This window comes from Eumetopias jubatus, unplaced genomic scaffold, assembly GCF_037043125.1.
Source record: "Eumetopias jubatus isolate StellerSeaLion01/CBP00866 unplaced genomic scaffold, mEumJub1_p1.0 scaffold_2, whole genome shotgun sequence".
Lineage (NCBI taxonomy): Eukaryota > Metazoa > Chordata > Mammalia > Carnivora > Otariidae > Eumetopias > Eumetopias jubatus.
The window spans coordinates 27435395-27448685 of NW_028274808.1; the positions used below are offsets into that span (position 1 = coordinate 27435395).

Consider the following 13291-nt stretch of genomic DNA (forward strand, 5'->3'; position numbering starts at 1 on the left):
GTCTCACCCCTGTCCTTTGCCCGGCATCTAGAAATGTACTGCCCCTAGACGAAAGTCAGTATTATCTGCATGAATGACCGAGGACCCGGGTGACCCACCTGCTCATCCCCTGTATTACTTGTTTCCATTCCTATTCACGGTTTAGGACGTTAAATAGCTTTGAATAATCCCTCTAGTTTGAAATTAGAGACGCCAACCCAAATAAAGCCATGGAATGGGGTCTCCTCTGAACCAGCTCCAGGGGAGGTTGTAAAAATAGTTCTATTTAGAAACAGAGCTATTAATAGCTTCATTTTCTCCCAAGCCTCCTTTTTTCATAGAAGAAGAGGGTGTCAGATGTTCTCAGCACCTTGTCGCCTCTTTAGGGTTTTGGCACCTTGTAGCAGGCTTGGCCTCTGAAATGACAGTGGTGGTCTTACAGGTGTGGTGCAGCTCGAAGGAGCCCTGTGGGATGGACGGAAGACACTAGTGCTCAAGAAGCCAGGAGGCCAGCTGCCTGCATCCTTCCAGCCAACGTTCACCCCGAGACCCTGTGAGTTTTCTGGAATCCTGACTCTTCCACCGAGAACCTCTCCGGAGCAGCGCTTCCCGAAGTATAATCAGCGGTGTGACAAAGGCTGCTCTTGATCTGTCACAGCTTTGGTTTTCTCACCCATAAAACATGGACAATGGGAACTAATATAGTGATTTGAGGATTCAATGAGATAATACTTGGGCTGAGCTGCCAGGAACTATTGGCTCCCGTTGCTAGCCCCTCTTTAATGGTCAGAGGATACAACAGATCCTTGGGTTCCTGTAACATCCTTTTCTCCACCCTCTTTTCTACCTATTTATCTCCTTTGTTTTAAAATCCCATTCAAGCCCCACCTCCTCTCTGAGACTTCTCTGCAATGTCTGCCTAGCCTCGTGAACTCCTGGGATTTCTTAGAGCAGAGTGGTCCTGGCTGAGCCAACATTCAGAATGAGCATGTGGGGCTCCTCCGTGTCCTTAGGTGAGTTGCTTTGCATGGGAGGAGCACCCAGAAGGGGATCCTTCAGCAGAAAGTTTTAGGTGCTAAGACACCCGTCGGGGGTGGCAGAAGAAAGAGATGGTGCCAATAGTGTGTGGGGGGTGGGGGGAAATCCAGCCCCTTTGGAAAGGGGGAGAATCCTCCCCACATCTGTATTTCTGCAGGGAACCAGGCTGGCTCTAGTATAGTGAGAGATGGAGGAATGCAGCTCTTAGGGGCAGCATTGGGAAGGCAGATTTGGGGACACAGGAACACAGGCTCTGGACAGGCAGCCTTGCCCTGGTGGAGACCAGGTGGATGCCCAGCAGAGCCCAGTGGGAGGGCGGCAAGCCCAGAACTGTTCGTGGAATGAAAGACATCCCCAGAGGGTTCTGAGAAATACCTGGGGAGGATTTTGAGAGGATTTTACATATAGACGAAAGGGATGATGAGACAGCAGAATTTATGACCTCATTCATACTCACCAGCTGATTATGCTTCTAAATAATGCAGACCGCCCCGCTGCATAACATCAATTTACCAAGTAGCGGATAGATCCTGTGCAGGGATGTGGGTGCTTCCTGTTCAATACGGATTGCCTAATACAGCATTTGATGTCTGGAGCTCTTTTGCCTTCCAGACTTTGAGCTGCTTACTGTTGCCTAAGATTCAAAGTAAAAAGAGAAAAGAGAACAATTTACTATTTATTGGGACTTTATCATTACCAACAGATCCCGTTCAGCAAGTCTATCCCTCAAACCCAACCCCCATGGTCTAGGCCATGTTCTTTCTCTCCTTCCTGAGATATTTAATGATCTCAAGGGATTTCTGCCAAAATGGGTTGATTTAGAATTGTGCTAAGAAACACCCTGAAGTAACTGAATGGGTTCTATTGCATTAAAGAGAGGGTTTGAACTTGTCTCGATCTAACAAAACAACTGGAACTAAGGTGATAGTTGGGATCAAAGATTATTCATCTTAGTCATCTTTGCTCTTGGTTCTTTTTGAGAATTGACACTTTCTTGAGTTATTTTTTTTTAAAGATTTTATTTATTTATTTGACAGAGAGAGACACAGCGAAAGAGGGAACACAAGCAGGGGGAGTGGGAGAGGGAGAAGCAGGCTCCCCGCGGAGCAGGGAGCCCGATGTGGGGCTCGATCCCAGGACCCTGGGACCATGACCTGAGCTGAAGGCAGATGCTTAACAACTGAGCCACCCAGATGCCCCGACACTTTCTTGAGTTATTAAGCCATTACTGCTAGCATACAAGCTAAGGGGCCCAAAATTCACAGAAATTCTGAACGGTGCTTTGAATGTCTTTTTTTTTTTTTTTTTTTTGGTAGGATGCTCAAGTGCCAAGTCATCATTTTCTGAGTTAAGTCACTGATCTTGAAGGTTGTCCAGCCTCCTCCTTGAGGTCCATGCTGGCCAAAGAGTCAGCTGGGAAGTCTGCCTGAGCCTTTGGGCTAATGTCTGTCATAGAACAACCTTTGCTGATGGTTTGGAGAGCTCGCATTTTGGCCACAGAGAATGGGCAGTGCTTACTCCATAGTGGCAGAATGTGCTCCCAGGATGGATGGCTGCATGACAAGTGTCCACCTCCAGTTCCCTAGCAAATGGCTGGCAGTGCCCTTTCTTTCTACTAAGCACAGGATAGGCGGTCCCTTCCTTCTCTCTCCCAAGGTAATTACTAGTGCTTTCCCATAACCCGCAGCTAAACCAACTCTTCTCCAAATCTCATAAATACAAATGACAGGGAGGAGGCTAGGGCCGTGGGGACAGTACTCGTTGTCTGTGGTGTTGTCACCTTCTGTTACCCAGGTGCATGGCCTGGCTTTCATTCAGTGCTCCATGTTCCTGGCACACGAAGGACCTTAGTGTGGTCTGCTGGGGCAAGCCGGCTTCCTGCTTGTGTCAGTGCTGTGTTAGCAAGATATTTCCGCCACCCGGGAGGCAGCCAATACCCCCGGGCTGAGGCTTGAGATGTCCTTTTGTTCCTTACCACTTGGCCCTGGGAACAGTTGTCTTCTGACAGGCTTATCATGCACAGCCTGTTCTCATTGTTCTGTAGCTCTTGCCAGAGAAAGAATAGTGACCTGTCCTTTCCTGGTCTCCCTCTCTCCAGGAGTACCTATGAGAAGCCCACAGGGGGGCAATCAATAAATATTTGCTAAGTGAATTGGATAGATGGAATGGCTTTTGGATCACTTACCCACTTATAAAAGTTCTTCAGGTGGTGGGGAGTCTGACCAATAGAAGCGATACTGAAAAGTGACCTGCAGCACCTAGAAACCTTTCTTTACTTGTCACTCCCGTGTGGTGGATGACTGGAGAGTTGGCTGGGATGGAGCCGTAGGGCCTAGCACCACAGGGTCAGGGGATGTCGGGGAAGTTGGCAGGTGCCATTTCTTTCCAAAAGTTGCCTGGTGTTAGCCCCTGAACGAGGCACATTAGCTGCATTATTTCATCTCATCTGCCCAGCTGCCTCCTTAGGAGGAAATATTGCCTTGCTTTCCTGGTGAGGGAGCCAAGGCTCAGAGAGAGGAAGTCACCTGCTTGAGGTCACGCAGGCAGGGAAGGGCAGAGCCAAAGTTAGGAGTTATGGCCAAGCTTCTGCTGTTCCCATCATCCCACAGCTGGGGGCTCCTGCACTCAGGGGGACATCTAGGTGAACAAGACCCTTCTGGGATGCCTCACTCTGGACTCTTCAAAGAAAGATTCAGAAATCCTTAGATTTGCAGGGCATTTGAGCATTTTGAGAATGATTTTACCCCCACTCTTTCATTTGCCCCTTACAGTAATTAGTCTCCTATGAGCTCCATGTCACCAATAAGAAACTGAGGTATGAAGAGACCAAGGTTTGACGTATCCCTCAGGGCAGCTGATCATGAATCTAGAGCTCTTTTCACTGGGTTTCAGAGAAAACAAAGCATTTTTATAAAGTACAGTTGACCCTTGAACAAGGCAGGTTTGAACTGCGTGCGTCCCCTTCTATGCAGGTTTAAAAAAATAAATATATTGGAAAAATTGGGGGAGGTTTGAGATGATTTGAAAAGACTCTCAGATGAACTGTGTGGCTTAGAAGTCTTGAAAAATTTTAAGAAAAATTTAGATATTATTGTAAGAAACATCACCACTTATTTGTTGCTTTTGGAACATTGTCACGTCCCACGGCCATTGTCACTGGGCCATCCCCCCCATTCTATGAGGCCATGTGTTCCTGAATGAAGGGCATCTGGGAAGACCACTGAATCCTGTGAGCATGTAGCCTTACTGCTTTTCCCATGAAATAACCTTCTTTGATAGAAGCAACGTTGTGTGGGATATGATGATGACGAATAAAGCATTAAGTCCACAGAGAATACTAAAGAAGTCCCTAGAAACATAGAAGGCAGGGAAGACAAATCCATGTCTCAAACCAGCATCTATTACAGCGAGCACAAATTCTGTTCAACAACCCAACAATTAAACGCCCCAGATTGTTTCTCTACTCCTAAATATGGAATGTAAAATGTTTCTGATTACAGCTATGGAAGTTCAAGATAGCCGTGCATATGGTTTAGGCTTGGGCGACACACTGTCTCAGTGGGGCCTTGAATGATGGACTGATAATTCTGTTCCTGTCCTCAAGCCAACCCTTTCCCCTCTTTGCTTTTGCTTTTTCAAACCATCACCACTTTTCCCCAACTCCCAGCTCAGCCCTTTCCTTCTCATTCTCCGACGATGACCTTTCTTTCCTTCTTCAGGAAAGATGCCGAAGCTCTTCGGCCAGAACTCCCACATATCAAGTTACCTTGGGCTGCTTGTCTGCAAGATTCAGAGAAGTAGGAACCTAAAAATTCCACCCAAATTCTTAATTCCCCTCTCTTTCACGGTCCTGCTCCATCAACTGTCCCCTTTGGGATTGTCATGCTCACCACGTCCCTAGGCTTCTGACTCCCATATTGTTAATCTGCAGGTTTCAGCCACCTTAAGCAATGCCAACACTCAGCTGGGGAACCTCCCTTGATCCTACATGGCCTTCTAATAACAACCGACTCCTTCCTCCTGGTGAAAGCTTTTCAAAAGAAGGGTCTATTATAGCCATGTCTGCCTCCTCACTTCTTTTTCACTCCTCAGCCTATAGAAGTAAGTTCTTGATTCCTCTCTCTTCTCTGAAACTGCTCAGATCACAAATTTCGGCCCCACAATGTAGTGGCCAAACTCAATGGCCACTGACACCCTTATCTCATTTGCTATCTCTCTGGTGGCTGACAGTGTGGACTTCTCCCTTCTCTCTCCTCCCATGACATCAGTAACTCCTTAGCCATCTGGTTTTCCTCTTGTTTCTTTCCATCCGAGTAGCTTCTCTTCTCCCTACCCACCTCTTACCTGTCTTCTTTGGAATTGCCGCTCCCAGCCCTTTTCTCTTGTTCCTCTTGCAGTCCCTGAGTAATCTGCATTCACTCCAGAGTTGTTGTTCCTGTTGTTTTTTGAACTGTCCCCACATGTCGATGACTCTCAAGTCTATGCTTTTGGCACTGACTTCATTCATGAAGCTCAGACCCATGTATCTAATCAACTCCATAGATACCCCACCGTTAACAAGGCTCAAACTGAAATCATCTCCCTTAGCTCTGCTTCCTACCCCACCAAGGACCGACCATGTTGTCAGAGAAAGCAACGCACAGGCTGGATGACACGGTCTAGAGGACACTGACTCAAAGACACAGGTGTGAGGACACAGAAGGAAGAAGAATTTAGGACAGGGAGCACTTCTAGAGGAGCGGGAGGTGAGGCCACAGCTGAGTGTGAAGATGTGAAAAAAGGGCAGAGGCCTCATGCCTCCAGCAGTGCTGACTGATTTAATGGACTGAAGGGGCAGTAGCCAGGAGGTCATCTGGTGAAATGGTGTGGGGAATGTCTTGGGGTGGGGTTGGCACTGTGCAGTGCTGAAAGGCCACCACATGAGTGTCCAAGAGTAACCAGCCCCGAGCTTATGATAAGATTCAACAGTGGAAGCACCAAAGACTCTGGATGTTGGGCCCTCTTTACTGGAACTCTCTAAGAGGGACCAGGCCAATGGAAAGGGCTTTGAAACTCAGCAGATGCTCCAGTTGCTTTCTGTACGGGAGACTTGAATCTCCACTGCGTAAGTATGGGGCTCTTGGAGGGCAGGCAGCATAATGCTTACATTTCGTGCAATTCCTTTAGCACCAAATAACATGCTAGGCCCACTATGGGGTCTTTGATAAATAATATTTGGAAAAGGCTGTGTGTGTTTTATTCCTAACACCTGCTCTCTATCATCTCTGTTCCTTTCTCTGAGCTGATAACATTTGCCATCAGCATTGGGGAATGGCTGGGAGTGGGGAGTTGGTAAGAAGGAGGAGGAAAGAAGAGAAAATATACTACTGCAGGCTTGAGAATTTCTCTTTTGTAAACTTAATGGGAAGATCTGGATTTTTACTGGAAAACATAAAAAAAAAGGAAAAACACACGTATTCCGGGGTTTTAGTTACAGTGCTAGATTTGTACAACAGACAAAACCATCATCGAAAATTCTAGCACCTCCACCTAGTGTCAAGTTCTCAGCCCATGACCCTGAGAATGGAGTCAGCCGTATTCAGAGAAGTTGCTGCCTCCCAAATCACCTTGTTGTCACCATTTTAATGGTGCATCTGCCTCTACGGAGCACAGATGGCATTTGCCTCTACATGAACGGCACAGAATTTCATTTTGCTCATTTCCTATTACTACATTGGCTTCACTTTATCACCCTTTATCGCAGCCCACTCTTGTCCTGCCCAAAGCAATCTGCATAACTCTGTTAAAGGTGAGATCGGTTTCTGATTTTTATCTCCAAATTGTGAAAGGAGAGTTGGCATTAAGGAGCCTTAAGTCCTTCCTCTAAATGTGTGTTAAATGCACGGCACGGTGAGTAGTGATTTCATCTTATAAATTATGGAGCAATGGACTTAAATGATCGGACTTGTGGGAGAAGGGTGTAAAATGAGTTGCAAGTTAATTGTTTAGCTAAGAGTTAACTTCTCTCTTATCTCCTCTGTAACCCATTTCCTTCCTCTAGACATGGCTCCTGGTGAGCAATCAGTGCTTCTGTCGCCCTGCCTGACAGTGGCTGGGCTTCTTCTGGAGAACCATGGTAATGGCACTAGTACCTTGTACAAATCATGTCATGGGCACAGCATTGTCTTGCCCCAGAATGCTTGGCTGCTCGTGGTCCTCATGGCCCTCCAACTCTCCTGGGGTGGGGCAGCCTTAAATGGAACCCAAATGGAACCCCGTCCCAGAGGAGCCGCACTGTGACACAATCCAAGTCTTAACCCTGCCCTTGTCAGAGGGTAACAAAAGCTTGGGGGGAAGAAAAACATCTCCCAGTCTTCTGCAGTCACACTATGTAATTCTCACTTTATTTACTTGGGTTGCTACCTGTGAAATCTCTTCAGTTCAGGTCAGCCAGCATTTTCTTGAAAGCCCTAATAAGTGCCAGACACTAGGCGAAGAGCTAGGGATACAGAGTCTCAGCTTTTCAGGGAAAGAAAACAGAATGGTAGCTAAGAAATCATGACGCTATTAATGGATAATCAGTACCATTATAAGACAGGTAAACGAGAGGGCTATTTTGGCCTGGGGTGCCTAAGCAGCTACCACAGAGGTAGTGGCATTTAAAGGAGGAATAGAATTTTCTTGAGCAAACAACGTGTGTGTGTGGGGGGGGGGGTGCCATTTAATTAATTAATTAATAACCCATTTATTTAGGGCAAGAGAGAGTGAGATGGGGGAGGGGCAGAGGGAGAAGGGGTGGGAGAGAATCTTAAGCAGACTCCACACTCAGTGTGGAGCCTGACTCGGGGCTCGATCTCATGACCCTGAGATCATGACCTGAGCCAAAATCAAGAGTCAGACGCTAAACTGATTGAGCCACCCAGGCACCCCAAGTTGTGGGAAGAGGTGTCATTTAAACAAAGGCAATAACAGAACAAAATATCTGTGCTCAAGGAGTTTGCAGTCTGTAGTAGGACACACACACACACACACACACACACACACACACACACGCGCGCGCGCACATTCACACAGACACGTTTATTATTCTAAAAAGCAGAAAATGGCCCTCAGCTCAGGGCAAACTTTTACAGAGGGCTGTGCCCTGGCCCAGGAGATGTAATGCCTGTCATCCAAAGCAGGGGGATGACAATTCCAAGTGGTGCATTGGTGCAAGGAAGGCTGCATACGACCTGCCCATCAAGAGGAGGGCGTTGAGGCTGTGAGGACAGAGGGGTGGGGTGTGGCTTAATGTTTTCATTTAGAGAAGAAACTCTCTTCGGGTAGGATGCTAAAGGATAAGTAAGACTTCAGACATCAGAGAAGGGGGAAAGAAGGCCACTCTTCCTTCCATGCTTGCCAGGGACCCTTCATCCCCTTGGACTCTGTCCCTTGTACTCAAAGGAGTACAGATCTGAACATCCCCTTACCATACAGAAGAGAGATCAAAGGAGAGTCACACCAGGAAGCATGTCCCCTCCTGCCACAACACCTCCCTTCTCCCCAACTTTCAGAAGCCTGCCCTGCTCTCCTACCCACCTGCTCTCCTACCCACCTACCTTTTGTGTGTTGTCTGAGTTGCTCACATTCATGCTAAATCTCCTCTGAAATGGCAGGAAAACACAAAACTCCAACCATAAGCAGGGACTCTGGAGTAAAACTGACGAGCAATGCCTTCTATCTAGAACCAATGCGCTTTCCTAAGAGTAGGACTCTTTATTGGAAGCATAAAGTAACAGTGTAAGAAAACGGAGGCAGTCCCTGGAGCTTATGGTTTGGGATCAGACCAGGATTATCAAGCACCAAATGTTTATTGAAAATCATGGGTATACAAAGGACAACTTCTCTCCAGGAGCTTATGAGTAGGTTCAAGGTGAAGATGTTAAGTCCATAAACATGTAAGTAGTAAGTTAATTATAAGCTGATGCTATAGAATGAATGCTTGTATCCGCCTCAAATTCATATGTTGGGACCTAATCCCCCAGTGTGATGGTATTTGCAATGGGGGCTTTGGGAGGTGATTAGGTCATGAGGGTGGAGTCCTACAGAATGGAATGAGTGTCCTTATAAAAGAGAGCCCAGAGAGTTCCCATGCCCTTCTCCATGTGAGGACCCATCAAGAAGACCACCATCTATGCACCAGGAAGCAGGCCTTCAACCAGGCACAGAATCTGCTGGTTTCCTAATCTTGGCCTTAACCTCCAGAGCTGTGAAAAATAAATATCCGTTGTTTATAAGCTACCCAGTTGATGGTATTTTTTTTTATAGCAGCCCAAATGAATGAGGACAGTAGAGATCTTACAAGGTGATGTGTGATTAAGTGTCCTAGGCGTGGTAGATTCTCCTCTGCAATGGAGGAAGAGAAGCCGTTGGATTACATGATTTCCTTAGACCCTGTTTCTAGAGTCATCATTGTATGAATCTAACAATAAGTGCTTTTTTTTTTTTTGACAATAAGTGCTTTGAGGTCAGACTTTTTTTTTTAAAGATTTTTATTTATTTATTGAGAGAGAGAGAGAATGATGAAGGGGGGAGAGAGCGTGAAGGGGAGAGAGTCAGAGGGAGAAGCAGACTCCCTGCTGAGCAGGAAGGGGGGAGAGTCAGAGGGAGAAGCAGACTCCCTGCTGAGCAGGAAGTCCAATGCAGGACTTGATCCCAGGACTCCAGGATCATGACCTGAGCGAAGGCAGTCACTTAACCAACTGAGCCACCCAGGCGCCACTGAGGTCAGAGTTTTATCATCCAAACTGGTTTTCTTCTCTCCCTCTGATTGCATTAACGCCAGAAAAAAATCCGAAAAAAAGCAGCAGTTATGTAGATTTAAAGAGTAGTTATCTGCAATACTAGCTATGTTATATTATATTTGCATCTTATAATTCAGGACACATGTTGAGAATATTGACTAGTGAATTTACAGAGTATATTGAAACTTATTTACTTACGAACAGGTTAAGTTCTCAACGTCATTCTTTTTTTTTTTAAGATTTTATTTATTCATTTGAGACACAGAGCTACAGAGAGAGAGAGAGAGAGCAGTCTTAAATTGGTTGTTTGCAAGTTCAGAGTGTCTCCAAACACACAGCATGGGACATTTTTCTCACCATTCTCGAACTTCTACAATTTGTTTCACTGGAGATTCTCTCTCATCTTACTGGGACCTTCAACACTGGTAATATTTCTGGTTATGTCAGATATGATGGGGTTAATACCACTTGCAAAATCCCTAAAAAGCAATAAGCCTTCCACTCTCCACTGACGGAGGTGAAGAGGAGGCTTGGTCTTGGTCAGGAACAACAACTGGCTTTTCCAAATGTCTGTAACTTTATATACGAGGCTCAAAGGGGAGGCGGGGAGACTCAGCCCTAGAACTCACTTGTAGGTATTAAGAATGCTTTCTGAGCTCAGGAATTTAAGACCTTGACTCCTTAGGTCTTCAATTCTAGCAATTTTGGGGGCCTGAGGTGCCCACCCCTCCTCCCTTTCAATACTTGCAGCTTCACCAGCAATACTTGTCTGGAGTTTAGTAGGACTAATCTCATTCTGGTCTCTCCTAGTCTATCCTGAGAAGCCCCAGCCTCCCAGGTCACTCCCATCTCCCATCCTCTAATCATAATAGGTTCTGCATACCCACTGTTTTACCCTCATCTCTTTCCCCATCCTAACTCCTGAACCTCTCCTCCCACGTTTCTGCTGTTCCTGGTCCATCATCAGCAAAACCCCACATATCTTAATCCCTTATCTTTGCCTGAATCTTCCCTGAGGATAGTGCAGCCCCTGCAAGGGGTGACAATGATTCTCCAGTAGCCTCTGTACCACTGGGCCTGGAAGAGGGCTACGTGCTCTCCATGAATCCTATTGACTCTTAAGGTCCGTTCCCCACGCTCCCTCAGCCAGACATCACCATAGCGGATTATACCACTCCATACCACACCCTTGAGTATACCTGCTCTCCATCCACCCTACATCTGCACCTGTGCAACCCAGTATGCCTGCAAAAGCTCTCAGCCCCACTGGCCTCACGTTAAAATCACCACTATAGTCCTTGGGGCAGCCTTCCATGCTGTTGGGGGGACAGATTGCAGCACACACAGATCCGTGCACTCTTTCAGAATCCTAGACAATTAGTTGATGATTTATCTTCCCTCCTCAAACCCTCCTGTCCCGTCTCCCTCTCAGCTGATGACCTTGCTTCTATTTGCTGAGAAAACGGAAGCTGTCAGAAGAAATGACTGCTGACGCCACCACCCCATCCAGCTCCTCCCACATCTGCCCTCTGTGGCCCCCACCTGCCCACCTGCCACAGATGGACTCTGTGCTCCCAACTGAAGACGACCCCTTAGTGTGTGGACTAGCTCTTACACCCCCTTGAGGTGTCAAGATCATTATTCTAGAACTTTCCCCCTCTCTCACGTCACCATTTTTCTCTCTTAAAAAACTAAAGTCTTCTTTTCACTGCACATCTCTCAGCAGCCATTGCCCCACATTTGCCCCTCTCCGTAGCAGAATTCCTTGAAAGAAGTGTCTGTACTTCCTGTATTCAATCTCTCCCCACCCCGTTCTCTAACTCCCTAGATGTGCCCACTATTCTTCAGAAGGGGCTCTCACTGAGGCCACATCCCTGAGGCTGATTATGGTCAGCGCTGCTCCTCACCTCAGTGACTTATCCACAGCCCGTGATGCAGCTGATCACGCCCTTCTCCAGGGAGCAACCTCCTCATTTGGATTCCAGAACCCACACACTCTTGCCTGTCTTTGTAAGTCACAAGATGCTGCTTCTCGCTCCCCTGTCCTTTGCAGGCTCCTCCTTCTCTTCCTGACATAGGCTCACCTCCTGTCCCTCTTTCCTATCTACATTCCCTCCCTTGGTGATCTTACCAAGGGTCAAAGTTTTAAATATCATCTACATGTCCAGGACTCCCAATTTCGTAAATCTATCCTAGACCTTGCTTTGTGACTTCAAACGCCAAAAACCAACTGCCTTCTTGACCCTTCCACTTGGAACTTTGTGGGGCATGTTCCATACTTGAGCTCTTGATCCTTCTCTCAAGCCAGCTTTGCTCCAGGCTCCCTAATTTTAGTTGGTGGCAACCCAATCTTTTCACTCGCTCAGCCCCCAAATATTCAAGTCTTTACTCAAACTATGCCTTCCCGTGGGGCCTACCCTGACAAATTTATTGTCCCCTTGCTCATCCCATCCTCCTTACCTGTTCTAGTTGATGTCCACAGTCCTTACCTCCTTTAACATACTATATAATTTATTTACTTATCATGTCAATTGCTTATCATCTGTCTCCCTGCTCCCACCCTCACCCCTGCCTAAATGCTAACCCCCACGAGGGCAGGGTTTGTTTGTTTGTTTGTTTTTTCTGGGCTGTTGATTGGTGCATCCCGCGCCTGGCGTGTACTGTGTGCCCCATGAGTGTTGGTTGAATGAATGAAAATAAGCAAATTAAGTCACAGCGGCCTAAGCTAAAGGCAGAGAATGAAATAACCTTACATGATCACTGATGTTGTCTGTCGGTAGCCCACAGAGTGACGTGACATTGTCAGGTATGACCCTGGGTCCACGAGAGGTTGAATGTTGAAGTTTGTAAGTAAGGAAGCTTCTCTGATTCCTTTAGATAACATTGAATCAATTCAACTTCAAATTCAGGGATAAGGGGAGGGCTTAGCTCTCTTACTTTACATTCATTGAAAATAACACATGATACGTATTCCTGAGCCTTGTAACAGTCTCGGGAATTTATGAGACTATTACTGTATACTGAGTAGGGTGCTGAGCATGGGGCTATAGGTTCATTGCTCTACCAGTAGCCCAGGGGCAACTGATGCCAGTTGCTACCTCCCTCCCTGTCCTTTTCGAGGTAGAGAACCCCTGGCTATTATGGTCATCTCTGAGAAGTGGGTAGAGGTCCGCCTCAGCCTCTTGGGCTGGGAAGGGAACGACGAAGTGGCGCCGGCTTGTCACATCCCACACATGCTGTTTATGGTCTGTCTCGGGCTGCAGCTCAGAACCAGTCACTGAACCTGTTCGGGTGGTCTGAACGTGTGGCCCCTGGAGGACCTCTGATAAATGATTGACCTTTATCTTATTGTGACTCTCTCAGCCACTCCTCTGCGATTGGTGGTGGTGACTAATGGACATGATTCCCTCAAATAGGTGACCTGGTGAGATGAACCCACAGAATTCTTTATGTTAGGTTACAATTACCCTCTTGATAAAATCCAGAACACACACAGTCAGTCTTTGGGGGCA

The 13291-nt window shown here is 46.8% G+C and overlaps 2 long non-coding RNA genes across 7 annotated transcripts in view; one reads left to right on the forward strand and one right to left on the reverse strand.

The window, feature by feature from the left end:
• The window catches only part of LOC114196773 (uncharacterized), a 42106-nt gene extending 34352 nt beyond the window's left edge, over nucleotides 1–7754 (forward strand). For 5 of the 6 annotated variants that reach the window (XR_003606788.1, XR_003606782.1, XR_003606784.2 and 2 more), the window contains one exon: nucleotides 422–1908. This is a non-coding gene — a long non-coding RNA (uncharacterized LOC114196773). Of the gene's footprint in view, nucleotides 1–421; nucleotides 1909–2333 lie in introns of those variants that run through there. The other variant, XR_003606783.2, reaches the window with a different exon arrangement.
• Nucleotides 1–13291, reverse strand: part of LOC114196774 (uncharacterized) — an 18349-nt gene continuing 5058 nt past the window's right edge. The window contains exons 3-4 of the long non-coding RNA XR_003606789.2: nucleotides 1475–1651; nucleotides 1–444 (exon numbers count right to left, since the gene is read on the reverse strand). This is a non-coding gene — a long non-coding RNA (uncharacterized LOC114196774). The remainder of the gene's footprint in view (nucleotides 445–1474; nucleotides 1652–13291) is intronic.